The sequence below is a fragment of the Meriones unguiculatus genome, chromosome 15 (assembly GCF_030254825.1).
Source record: "Meriones unguiculatus strain TT.TT164.6M chromosome 15, Bangor_MerUng_6.1, whole genome shotgun sequence".
NCBI lineage: Eukaryota > Metazoa > Chordata > Mammalia > Rodentia > Muridae > Meriones > Meriones unguiculatus.
The window spans coordinates 6,088,818-6,102,500 of NC_083362.1; the positions used below are offsets into that span (position 1 = coordinate 6,088,818).

General features: G+C 52.2%; 1 protein-coding gene across 4 annotated transcripts in view; it reads right to left on the reverse strand.

Annotated features, from left to right (window-relative positions):
- Positions 1–13,683, reverse strand: part of Mmd2 (monocyte to macrophage differentiation associated 2) — a 40,966-nt gene that overhangs the window by 21,827 nt on the left and 5,456 nt on the right. Inside the window, exon 1 of one of the 4 annotated variants that reach the window (XM_060368053.1) lies at positions 11,560–11,680. The exons of the other annotated variants lie outside the window; for them this stretch is intronic. The gene's annotated coding sequence lies outside the window, so the exon portion shown is untranslated. Of the gene's footprint in view, positions 1–11,559; positions 11,681–13,683 lie in introns of those variants that run through there. 4 annotated transcript variants of the gene reach the window in all.

The following is a 13,683-nucleotide window of genomic DNA, read 5'->3' on the forward strand; positions in this document are numbered from 1 at the left end:
CACGGACCGGTGAGTGTGTAAGACACAGCATTAAAAAGAGAGTGCGGCCGGCGGGATGGCTCAGCAGCTAAAGGTGCTTGCTACCAAACCTGACGGCCTGAGTTCAAATCCTGGGACCTACGCTGTGGAGGCAGAGAGCACGCTCCCATAAAGCTGACCTCTAACCACACGGAATTCCATGGCATGTGTGTACCCCGACATACAAACAGAGACAGTAGACAAAATAAAAAGAGAGAATTATGGACTGTCTACAGCTCAGGAGAACCTCAAAACACCACGCTAGGAACAGAGGGTATGGCCCACCGAGAGCTTGCCTAGCATGAGCAAGATCCTGGAATCCCTCTCCAGCCCCCCCATCCCCAAAAGCTATGCTAAGTGAAACAAACTGACTCAAAAGCCACATAAGAAATGCAGTACACATTTATATCACAGCAGCTAGATCAGAAATGACAGTTTGATCTTAAGGATTATTCTAAATGGGGGGGAGGGGGCAGGGGGAGTAACCGGGAATTAGGTCTCAGTATTGAACAATGGGGCAGTTTGGGTCTGAGGAGCGAGGAGGGTGTTCTGGGCATGCGGGAGAGGGTAGGTTGGAATGTTTAAAGATGAAGTGTCAAGGTGTGAGCAAAGTCAGAGCAATGTAGCAGAGCAGGGTAGTGCTTGTTTCAAGCCAGGGCAATGCTTGTTTCAAGTCTGAGAAGATGTGTAGGAACAGTCCCTAAATGGTTATGGACGCTCTGTAATTCTGCACATGAGGCTTCCCATCTCACCACCCCCTAAGCAGGCTGCTGAAGGTGGCAGAGCAAACAGTGCACCCTCTAGCTTATTCTTAAAAAAAAAAAAATGTATTCATCATGTGTGTGTGTGTATGCAGCCTCCACCATTGGTCCTCGCCTTCCACCTTGATTGAGACAGGCTCCCTTCATTGTCCATGATGGTGTCAGCCAGGCCAGCTGGCCTGGAAGCTTCCGGGATTCTCTCAGCCTCCCAGGTTGCCATAGAAGCACCAAGATCACAGATCCATGCCACTGTGTCCAGCTTCACATGGATTTTGACTCTCTGCACTCAGATCCTCACGCTTGCACATCAAGCCATCTCCCTGGCCCCACTTTGTTTGATGGAGGCTCTCATCATCCTGAAAATTCCCCGAGTAGTCTAGGATGGCTGGCTATTGAGCCCCAGCAATGCTCTGCCGGCCCATCCCAGAATTACCGCACTCACTGCCAACGCTGGCTCATTGCTTAAGGAGGTTTCTGAAACCCAGGTCCTCACACTTAAACAGCAAGCACTTTATCCCAGGACAAACTCCCCAGCCCCAACGATGACATCTTTACAGACACTCAGAGACATCGGTTCACCACGGTGGGGACAAGCAAAACCACAATCTTCCTATTATTTTTTAAAGGGATGTCACTATGTAACCCAGGCTAATCATGAATGCCCAGTCCTCCTGCTTCAGACTCCCCGGTGCTAGGGTTACGAGTAAGCCACCAACCCTGGCTAGCCACACACTCTCTGAGTGGCAAGGCCACTCTGCTGGCCTGGAAAAGCAGGAAATGTGAAGGAAAGGCAGCCACACCTCATTATACCGGGAAAAGAGTAGATGCAACAAGGGTGTTTTTAGAGATAGCCCAGGCTGTCCTTGAAATCATAGCAATCCTCCATCCCCTGCTGCCTGCATTGGAATTACAGGCACGTGCCACCACACCCAGTAACAGTGAGGGACATCAGATGCAGGCTTCAGACACGCTAGGCAAGCACTCTACCACAGAGCCGCAGCCCAGCCTGACTGGATGCCTGGTTGGTTGGTTGATTAACTGATTAACTGGTTGACTGGTTGAGTGATTGGTTGATTGGTTGGTTGATACTGATTGATTTGATACCAGCGATAGAACGTCATGCTAACTTCCACAGAGCCGCATCCACGGCACTTTAATGAGATTTTTAAATGCTAAAATCCAGGCTCTGAATCAATACACAAGACCAGACAGGAGAAAGAATCATACATGTAGGAAGGCAGGCAGGATGACTAAAAGTCAAAAGACAAAAGTGCCTGCAGCCAGGCCTGATGACCACAGTTCAAACCCCAGGACCCATATCATAGAAGAGAGCCAACTCCCAAAAGTTGTCCTCTGACCTCCCTGCGAGCTCTGTGTGCTTCGTTATTCTGAAATAAAATGTCTCACTTCCGGTGGCACTGTTTTACACACACACACACACACACACACGGAGGAGGGGGATATGAATAACTTTAAAAAAAAAAAAAAACAGTGGCTCTCTGCTGGGTGGGGTCAGAGCTGGCTAAAGTCAATGTCAGAAACCCCCTGGATGCCCACCCATGGGAGAAGGGAAGTGAAGGATGGGAAACCCATGGCGGGAATGCTGGGCCCACTTCTAGAGGGAACAAGGTGGGCAGCGGGCTGAGAGGCCTGCACACAGTCCCCGTGCGAGCCTATCAGCTTCACCAGCGGAAGACTGGAGTCTGCAGACGAGAGTGGGAGTGCCTTGCTGGACCGAGGTCAGAACCTGTGGAGAGGGAGAGAGGAGGCGTGGGGAACTGGAGGGCCTCCCTTCTGCAGTTTCCTTCACCCCCTGGCTTGTCCCCAGGGTGTGAGATTCTGTACCCCTAAAGAGGAGGAGAAAGTTGCTACAGCCATCGCCCCTCCCCCGCTGGGCTGGTGCCTGCCAGTGGCGACCCTGAGTCCTTGGACAAGAGGCTAAAGAGTTTTGCCCAGACTCCAGCACAATGGGAGTTCTGTCTGTGGGACCCACAGAGGCCAAGGACAGCCAGGAACAAGCGGGCCCCTGGGAGGCAGCTCTCCCCTCTCTTTTGAGCCCCGCGCAGTTTCTTTGTGTCCATTCATAGATTCAGGGCTCCTCCCACAAGGCTCACAGTGACCTGGCTCCTTCTCTGGGAAAGGGACCTTGGGCTTGTGCCTCCCGAGACTCCTCCTGGCATCAAAATCATCAGGCAAGCCAGACCTAGGAGTGTGTGGGCCTGTCATCCCACGACTTGGAAGGCTAAGGCAGGAAGATAGCAAGTTCCAGGCCTGTCTGATTTACAGTGAGTTCAAGATCAGCTAGAAGGACTTAATGAGAACGTATCAAAATAAAAAGGAAAAGGGACTGAGGTGTGGCTCAGTGGTAGAGCCCCTGCCTAGAATCCCCCAGTGAGGGGCTGGGGTATGGCTCAGTGGTAGAGCCCCTGCCTAGAATTCCCCAGTGAGGGGCTGGGGTGTGGCTCAGTGGTAGACACCTGCCTAGAATCCCCCAGTGAGGGGCTGAGGTGTGGCTCAGTGTTCGAGCCCCTGCCTAGAGTCCCCCAGTGAGGGGCTGGGGTGTGGCTCAGTGGTAGAGCCCCTGCCTAGAATCCCCCAGTGAGGGGCTGGGGTGTGGCTCAGTGGTAGAGCCCCTGCCTAGAATCCCCCAGTGAGGGGCTGGGGTGTGGCTCAGTGGTAGAGCACCTGCCTAGAATCCCCCAGTGAGGGGCTGGGGTGTGGCTCAGTGGTAGAGCACCTGCCTAGAATCCCCCAGTGAGGGGCTGGGGTGTGGCTCAGTGGTAGAGCTCCTGCCTAGAATCCCCAGTGAGGGGCTGGGTGTGTGTTAGAATCCCCCAGTGAGGGGCTGGGGTGTGGCTCAGTGGTAGAACCCCTGCCTAGAATCCCCCATCGAGGGGCTGGAACCATGAATAAGCAATAGGGTGCTTGCCTAGCTCACAGGAGACCCAAGTTCAAGCGTAGAACTCCAACTGCTAAGCTCTCCTAAGGAACATGTCACAGGCAGTCCCCTCACCTGCTTCTCCTGGCCCTGGAAATATAGTATGGGGCTGTAGATCTAGGACAGAAACACAGAGGTGCGCAGGACAGCAACATTCACCGCCTAGCCCCTAACTTCCAACATAGCTGTGTTGATTTAATGGGATGCCTGGGGGAGGTTGTTTAGGGAACAGCTTAGGTCCCAAGCTAGTCCTGCTCCCTAGCCCACACATACCAGCAGCCTGACAAAGAGATGGTCCATCCCAGTTGCCCTCAGTGCTCTGCTCCAGAGACCCCCAGTCCAGCTCCCTGCAGAGTTCAGTCCAACAACGGAAAACCCTGACCTCATGCCACAGCACAGGTTCTCAAACCATAGATCCAAACACCCCGCCAGCACGGTATTTTGAGAACCATGGGATAGCTGAGAACAGGTGGGAGATGTGGGTGAGGGCCGAGGAGGTGGATGAGTGGGTGGAGGGGTGGCCAGCATGCTTGAGGGCCATAGCTCGAGCCCACCACGACCACATAAAACGGGGCATGGTGCTGCGTGCCTGCCATCCTAGCACTGGGGAGAGAAATGTGGGAGGACAGGAGTCCAATGTCATCCTCAGCTCCATGGCTAGTTCAAGACTAGTCTGCAATGCATGAGACCTGGTCTAGAAGGAAAGAGAGAGCAAGGGAGGGAGGAAGGTAGTTAATACAACGTACAGTGATGCTTGTCTGTGATCCCAGCACTCAAGAGGCTGGTGCAGAAACACCAGTAGTTTGAAGCCAGCCTGAGCTGCATAGTGAGACCCTGTTTCAAACAGCAAAAGGATGAAGGAGCTTGCCTCCGGGCTTGACTGCCAACTTGAGCTCAGTCCTGGGAATCATGCGGTAGAAGGCGAGAAACAGCTCTGGAGAGTGTCCTCTGACCTCCACGCGTGTGCTGCTCCCCTGCACACATACACACACAAAATAAATAACAAAGTTCTAAAGTTCCAGCGTTGAAGAGTTTTCTGGTACACGCTACAGCTTGTTTTCAGTTCAATTCCATCCCCCACATGCAGAATCCAAGCACTGGCTCCCAAGTGAAGTAGCCACAGATGGATTCCCTCAGAGACTCACACATTCTGGAACAAACTGCTCTCTCTCACTCTCTCCTGCTCTCTCTTGCTCTCTCCTGTTCTCTCCTGCTCTCTCTCTCTCACTCTCTTGTGCTCTCTCTAGCGCTCTCTCGCTCTTTCCTGCTCTCTCGCTCTTTCCTGCTCTCTCACTCTCTTGTGCTCTCTCCCTCTCTCTCTTCCCTTCCTTCCCTCCCCCCTTCCTCCCAGGGGCTCACAGAGCTGCAGTACCCCACATCTAAATGATCCAAACGCATTCTAATCGATTTGCTTCCCTCTGAGACCTGTCTTAGAAATGCAGTCTTGGCGCTATCTTGGCTCCAGCCATTTTGGAATACTCAATGAGAGAGCCTTGGGTACGGGAGGCAGCAGCTTGGGCAGCAGGCAAGGTTCTCTTTATTACAAGAAAATATTGGAAGAGGTAATCAGAAAACTGTGACGCCCTAATGACTGAAAGAATTGATTCTCATCTTGATAACTAATGGCCAGAGGGACCAGTGGATATGAGGTTGCCAGGCAACGGGATAGTCAAAAAGAGCTGACCATTATCTCTACCGATCAATGCAGTGTAGCTGGAAGCATTGACGTCTCTGCCTCCTGTTGAGCTGTGTGTGAAATGCATCATGCCCTCTGCTTTTCTTCTAAAAAATATCAATTGTGAATACCATTAAGCCCCGGGTAGCACATCTGTGCTGTTCTGGAGCCACCAGCCACGTAGCTAATTAAATATGAATTCATTAAAAATAAGAAGTTGGGTGTCGCAATGCCTGCCTGTATAGTCTCAACACTCTGGAGACCAAGGCAGAAGAATCAGCAGGCATGCTCAGCTGAATGGAGTGTCTGAGGCCAGCCTGGGCTACTCCAGGCATTCCGGTAGCTGTCATGGAAATTCAAGGCCAGCCTCGGCTGACAAACTCAGACACAGGAGATCAGGTAGATAGAAAACTAGATAGATAGATCACTGAGTATAGCTGCACACACCTATAATCCCAGCATTCAGGAAATGAAGGCGGAAGGATCGGAGCCCAAGGTCACCCTGAGCTACAAGGAAAGTTCAAAACCAGCCTGGGCTTCCTGAATCTCTGTGTGGAAAACAGGGACTAGAAAGATGGGACTAAAGTGCTTGTCACAGAAGCCTGAAGCTCTGAGCTTAAACCCCCTAGCACACATGTAAAAGCTGGGTGTGGCAGAACAAACCTGTAACCCTAGCTGAGGTGGGGAGAAGGGGCATCGAGATGGGGGATCCCTGAAGCCTGCTGGCCAACAGGTCCAACCAAATCAGTGAGCTTGAGGCTCAAAGTTCAGTGAGAGACCCTCCCTCAAAAATAAGGTGGAGTGGAAGACGCCACACATTGACCTCAGGCCTGCGCACACATGAACATACATACACACAGAGAGGGAAAGAGAGAGAGGGAGAGAGAGAGAGAAGCAGAGCCTTGCTGGAATCCAGAGAAACTACCCCACAATTCCAACTGGTCTGGGTGCTACCGGAAAGCACTGAAGGGCTGCGAGGAGCAGGGGAAGGGGCTGAGGAGGAGTTCTGAGCAAAGAGGCACCAATGTGCTATCAAGGCCTAATCATAGACAAGATCCTGGGACCCAGCAACCCTCCTGGAAAAGACAGAGGGCATGGCCTTTGAGTCAAATGGTAAAATTAGGTGAGTGGAGTGCAAGCTCATGTCCCCCGTGCCAAATCCATGTGGTACAAGCTGGATATGATGGCAGCCAGAGGAGAGTCCTCCTGACGCTACCTGAGGGCACAGGGATGTTGGGACACTGGAAATCTAGAAAACACTGGCCACGCTGGGAGTTTGATCCCAAATTCAGAGTCCCTGGAACAGGACACCACCTGTGACCTGAACTTCTGTTGTCAAAATTGGCCCTCAGCAAACAGCTGCCGCCTTCATCAGATGAGCTGTGCCCATCCTGACTGGGCCCTCACAGAAGGGGCACTGGCCACTCACCTGAGCTTCCAGCTGCTCCTCACAGCCATTCATATGCCATCCTGCCCTAACTCCTGGCTGCTGTGTCCTGGGAGGCGTTAGGGTACACAAGTTAGGGTGCTAACTGAAAGATTCCATCTACGCAGCTTTTTCCAAAGAAAAAGCCACCGTCCATGCTGGGTGAAGGTTCTCGGGGAGGGGGGGAGACTTTGGTTGCACCCCACACACGGAGAGAACTCAGATGGGAGCCTGCTGTGGTTCGCCCCTGGGACCTTATGAGGAAGGGGTGGCACTGCTCACTCTTCCCCAGGGAAGACATCCCAGAAACAGATGTTCGCTGGCTGTTCAGTCTTTGGCATTTTGGAATAGCTGCCCAAGCAGACTAAGACAATTTAAAGATGATATTGCATTCTACAGACTCCATTATGAATCGAATGTGATTTGTCCCCACAGGCTCACGTGTTGAGTGTGTTGTCTCCAGATGGCCTGCTATTCTGAGAGATGATGGGAGTTTAGGAGGTGGGGAAAGTAGGTCACTGGGAGTGGGTCCTGCAGAGCCGATCATCCCTGCTCACTTCCTGTCTCCCTCTCTCCACTTCCTGTGAATGGCTCTCCTCCACACCCTCCCACCATGACAGTCTGTCCAAACACATGAGGCCGAATGACCTGTCTCAAGAAACAAAAAGCCAAGACCACACTGGCTTACTAGTGAGTCCTAGGCAGCTGGGACTACAATCTAAGATCAAGTCTTTAAAAAAAAAAAAAGAAAAGAAAAAAACCAAGGCTGGTAGCTCAGTGTTAAGAGTGAGTTCAGGTCCCAGCACCCTTACCGGGCAGTTTACAACTGTCTGTAATCCCAGCTCCAGGAGATCTGATACCCCTGGCCTTCACGTGCAATGCCACGTGTGGACATGGGCATCTTCCTACATACACATAACTTAAAGTAAAAATACTTGTAAAAGGAGCCTGGGGAGGTGGCCCGGGTGGTGAGGCGCTTGCCATGCAAACACAGAGACCTGAGTTCAATTCCCTGAACCCGTGTAAAGGAAAGCCAGAGGTGGCTGTGCACATCTGTGATCGCAGCGCCAAGGGGGCGATTCTGGGCAGATCCCTGGGGCTCACTGGCCAGGCAGCCTAGCCTACTTGGCAAGTTCTGGGCCAGTGAGAGACCCTGTCTGAAAATAAAGGTAGATGGTGCCTGACGAATAACAGCAGAAGTTCACCTCTGGCCTCTGTGTACACACACACACACACACACACACACACACACACACCAGGGGAAAAGGAAGAAAGCTTAGACACGGTGGCACAGGCCTCTCGTCACAACACTCAGACGCTGAGGCAGGAGTGTTGTGGGGCTGAGGACTGCCTGGGCTACACAGGGAGAGCAAAGCCAGCTTGAGCTGAGGCAATGTTGAAGACGTGGAGGGAAGCAAGGAGGGAGGAGGAAAGCAAGGAAGGAGGGAAGCAACGAGGGAGGATGAGCACACTATGGCCGGTGCGGCCTGACAGCCCCACCAGCGCGGCCAGCTACCCTCTAAACCAGCCTGCAACTAGTCAGCACCTACTGCATACCGCTTCGGCCTTTCTTCGAACCCCGCTGCAGCCTCTGAAGGCATCACCCCCAGCTCTGTCACACCCATGCTTTCCTGCCTCACCTGGCCACACGTCTCTGCTCAGATTGCCACACGTCAGTGCTGACACGAACTCCAGGAGGGCAGGGACTTGTCTTGGGGGGACCTGAATCCCAGCACCAAGGACACACAGAAACACACACACACATGCACAATTAAAAACAAATAATCTTAGCCGGGATTGGGGTGTGTGTGCCTTCAATCCCAATACTTGCAGAGGCAAGCAGAGCTCTGTGAGTTTGAGGCCAACCTGATCTCCTCGGTACGTTCCAAGACAGCCAGAGCTACATAGTAAGACCCTGTCTAGAAAACAGATAGGTAGATAGATAGACAGATAGATCTTTTTACATTCTAGTAAACCTGATTAATAAGCCTATTGTTCAGAAAGAAGGTGTTGAACGTTGTGTGTGCATGTGTGTGTATGTCTGTGTGTGTGTGAAGTTCATGTGTGAGGGTGCACACAAGTGTGCAGACACACATGTGTCCGTGTGTGTGGATGTGAGATGTGAACCTCCAGTCTTGCTCCTCGGGTCCTCCCACTAACTGGTGCTCACCTGAGTAGGCTAGCCTGGCTGTCCAGGGAACATCCACCTCGCCAGCGCTGGTATTATGAGCACATGCCACCATGTCTGGGTGTTTTGTTTGTTTGTTTGTTTCTCTGTGTAGCCTTGGCTGTCCTGGACTCACTCTGTAGACCAGGCTGGCCTCGAACTCACAGAGATCCGCCTGCCCCTGCCTCCTGAGCGCTGGGATTAAAGGCGTGCGACACCTCACCCAGCCTCCATCTTATTTTTTGAGGCAGAGTCTCTCCCTGAACCTGACGCTCGCTGTTTCAGCTAGGCTGGCTGGCCAGCAAGCCTCCAGAATCCTCCTGTCTCTGCCCCACCCCTGCGGGAAGTTACAGATACGGGTCACACCTGGCTTTTACATGGGTGCTGGGATCTGAACTCAGGTCCTTATGTCTGACAAGCGCTTTACCAGTAAATCATTTCCCAACCCCAAGAGCCAGTGCTTTTTAACTTAACATTTTATTACATCTACTTCCTTACTTATTTGTGGAGGGGCTGCCTGTGCCTTGGCACATGTATGGAATTCAGAGGACAGCTTGCAGGACTTGACTATCTCCTTCCAACCATATGGACACCAGGGATGGAACCGGGGTCATTAGGCTTGGTAGCAAGTACCTTCATCTGCTGAGCCATGAAGGTCACCATCATCATCATCATCACCATCATTAAATTATATGTGTATTTGAAGAAAAGTGGACACCAGTGTCTCCAGAGTCCCGACGAGGGCACCAGATTCCCTGGAGCTGGAATTGTGGGTGGCCTCACATAGGTGCTGGACACTGAACTCAGGTACTCTGGAGGAGCTGTGTGCACTCTTAGCCACCGAGCCATCTCTCCAGCCTCCTGTAGATGCCTTCTTCATGCTGCCCCTCCAGGTCAGACAACTGATAATCCAACACAACCTCTCCCCCCTCCTTCTCTTGCCCCAACACCAGCTACAGACATCGACCAAAGAAGTAATTATTGGTAATTATTAACATCCAGACTGCAGAACCTCCATGGGCCCTGACCTCCCCGCTTGCCCTCTTGCCCCATGGCGCTGCTCTCTGACTGAAAGAATCTGCCCTCAGGTCTGAGTCCCGGGGCTGCAGAGGTCTGACCCTCAGCCTGGGACACTGGCTGTTTGGTTTCAGGAGAAATCTGAGATAAAGTGGACAGAAAAGAGCTACCATGGCTCCACAGGTTCGGCAGCCCCTGTGCTTACCACACTCATGGTAAAATATGATCTCCACGTGAAGGCCGACATACACATGTACACACACACACACACACATACACACACACACACACACACACCAGAGTAAATATGAATAAAGTAGGGCCTGTTCTAAACACGTCAAGGCTGACTAGAGTGTGAAGTGTGGCAGAAACCAAGAGAGGTCCTCCCCAAAGCTATCACATACACAAAGCAGCATGCTTTCACCCACACCTCCTGTGCGCGCGCGCGCACACACACACACACACACGCACACACACACAGTGAGACAGAGAGGGAATGAGAGAGATAAAGACAGGGAGAAGGGGAGGGAGGGAAGGAAGGAAGAAGGGAGGTGGAAAGAGAGGGGGATATTTTTTAAGTGAAAAGTGGGGTAGTGATAGCTTGGCAGTAAAGGGTTTGCCCAGGATGCAGGAAGCCTTGATTTCCAAACACAAAAAACCTCAGAACTCATGACGGGGGGCCGGGGTTGTGTGGAAGCAGGAGGATGAGATCAAGATCTCAAGGTCATCCTCAGCTATATTCGGCTGATGAGTATTTGGCTAGCCTGAGATTTATCAGAGCTGTCTCAAAAAGAAGAGGAGGAGGAGAAGAAGAGAGAGGACAGGGACAATAGGGCGGGCCAGAGATCACGTTGCAAGCACAGATAGCTTCGCTTGAACACCCCGTGGAGGGCGTTACAAGTTAGAGAGGACCAGCTGTCCCTGGTACAGATAAAGCTATTCCAGGGTCCTTGAGTACTGGGAGTCACCGGGGGCGTGACAGCCTTCACTAGCACAAGCCTGCCAGTAATCCTGGACACTATTGTCAGCTAACATGAGAAGTCCAGGAAGAGCTTCTCCGGGCCGCGTGCCTACTGCTCCAAACCAAAGATGGCTGCACACAGGACCTCGGTAGACTGTCACCCGGCTTTACAAAGGCAGGCAGTCCTGACAAGAAACTACAACACACACAGCCAGCTGCAAACACCGAGTGATTCCGCTTCTCTGAGGGTCCCAGGGTGGCTAGAATCGTAGGGAGATAAATTAGGCTGGGTGTGGTAGTGCTGCTTGTGATCCCAGTCCTTGGGAGGCAGAAGCTGAAGGACTAAGAGACCAGCCCCAGCTACGGAATAAGGGAGAGGTGTGGAGGAGAGAGATGGGAGCCAAAGGCTGAGGTTGATGACTGCAAAGTTTCCTGTCGGGAAGATAGAAAGTTCTGGAAGCAAGCAGCAGCGCAGTGCTTAATGCGGCTGAGACCGGCGGTTAAGAACGGTTGAGACAGAGCTGGCGTGGTGATTCGGAGGGCCAGAGTGTTTGCTGTGTAGGCCTGACCACCTGAGCTAGATCTCTGGAACCCACCTTAAAAACAAACAAAGATGGATGTGGTGGTTCAAACCCGTAATCCCAGCACTCCCGCCGTGAAGGGGGAGGTGGAGAGCAGCGGTCCAGCGGTCAGTGGCAGCCAGGAAACCTGCGTACTCAGCACAGCCACGGAGAAACGAAGGACAAAGGCCTGCATCAGAAGGAAAAAACATGGCAGGAAGAAAACATGCTCTCAGTCTCTCTCTCTCTCTCTCTCTCTCTCTTTCTCTCTCTCACACACACACACACAGAAGACAGGTAACCGCTGCGGCAGGCTCTTATCCTGGATGCCATGAGTATCGCAGGGCCCTCTCCTGAGAAGGTTCCAAGAACCACAGGGATGGAGCCCTGCCCTCCTCCCCCCTCAGCCCGTCAGCAGCGCTCACTCAAAGCCCAAGTCAATTCCAGAAGAAGCGCACACGTGGGGTCTGTGAATGCCAGGGCGTGCATAGGTCACTTCCGATCTGACCTGGGCGTCAGAAAACCACTCCTGTTCTTCACACCAGCAACCAGAGAGACTTAGAACTCCAGGCAGAGCTGCTTCATTCCCAAGATCCAATCATATTAGCAAAGAAAAAAAAATCACCTTTATTTAAATGCTTTTATTATTGGCTTGGAAATGGAGCTCAGTTGTGGAGACCCCGTCTAATATACGTGGGGCCCAGCTCTTGCCTTTTTGAGACAAGGTCTCACTGTGCAGCCCAGGCTTACCTCCAAAGGGCAATCCTCCTGCCTTAGACTCCCGAAGGCCGGGGTTACAGGTGCAAACTACCGCATTGGGCTTTACCTTGTACATTTTAATGCCTGTGCTCTCTCCAAGAGTGGGTCTGTGAAGACGAAAACATTCCAGATCCCTGCTGTGCAGAATAGAACCCACCAGCCACAAGCATCCTGTGCCCTGAAAATGTCGCCAAGGGAGCTGAGAAGCAGATTCACTCCTTTTATCTAATTCAGTTATTTCTGTTTAAAACAAAGTGGCCACAGGTGGCTCGTGTTACTTTATCTGACAGCAGAGCTTCAGGTTGGGGCTATAAAAACAATTCAAGTTTAAGAGAAAATTGTGCATATAAGTAGCAGAAAAAAATTGGTGTAGCGACATCAGGAAAGAGAGTTAGTTAGCAGGGCACAGTAGCACAGAACTGTCACCCCAGCTCTTTGGAAAGCTGAGGCAAGTAGCTAGAGATTTCCAGGTTAGCCTGGGCTACACAACAAGATCCTGGCTCAGAAAAATAAAATAAAATATCAGGGCGGACAGCATGGGACTCCCTGTTTGTATGCTTGCTGCATTCTGCAAATGTCTGGCCAGTGGTCGAGTGAATGAATGAAGGAGGTGCCCTGCAGATGCTAGGCAGTGAATGAATGCAAGCGACAGCAGACAATGCCAGGCAGTGTGAATGAATGAAGGAGGCGGCCTGCAGGCTGCATGTTCTGAGAGCCTCATAATTCTCACCGGAGCGTGGGTGGCCAGGACAGCTCCAAACCTGATTCTGAACCCCTGTGTTTCACGGGGAAGGAGTTTGGGGGTGCACATGCTGTGCCTGGAAGACTATTATTCTCCCTGTGGTTGGCACTACCGTTGTCGCTGGTTGCCGTGGGTGTGATATGCAGTGGCGTGGGGGTGGGGGCAGGGGGGAGGGAGCAGAAAATCAAAGCAGCCGCTTAAGCAAACCAAATGGGGATTTCACATATATACCAAGGCCGGGGAGATGGCTCAGTGGGTAAAGCACCCGCCTTGCAGGCATGAGGACCTGAGTTCAGATTCCCAGAACCCACCTAGAGCCGGGTGCAGCCGCATAGGTCTGTAATTATCAGCACTCCCATAGCAAGAAACCCTGTCTCACACAAGGCAACCGAGGTTGTCCTCTGGCCTCCGCATGTGTGTCGTGGCACACGTGTGCCCACACGTAAGCACAAGCAAGTATACATGCAAAGAAGAAAACAACATGCGCAGTGGCGGGCCGGCGAGCAAGATGAGTTGGGATGACATTGGTAAGTGATGGATGTGCCTCTCATCCCGAGCCTAAGAAACCCCGCGCCGGGCCACCTGTCATAACACAGGAAGACAGCAAACGGCCTCCACCCCCTCCCCCGCTCTCCACACACACAGGAGCCAGCTGAAGC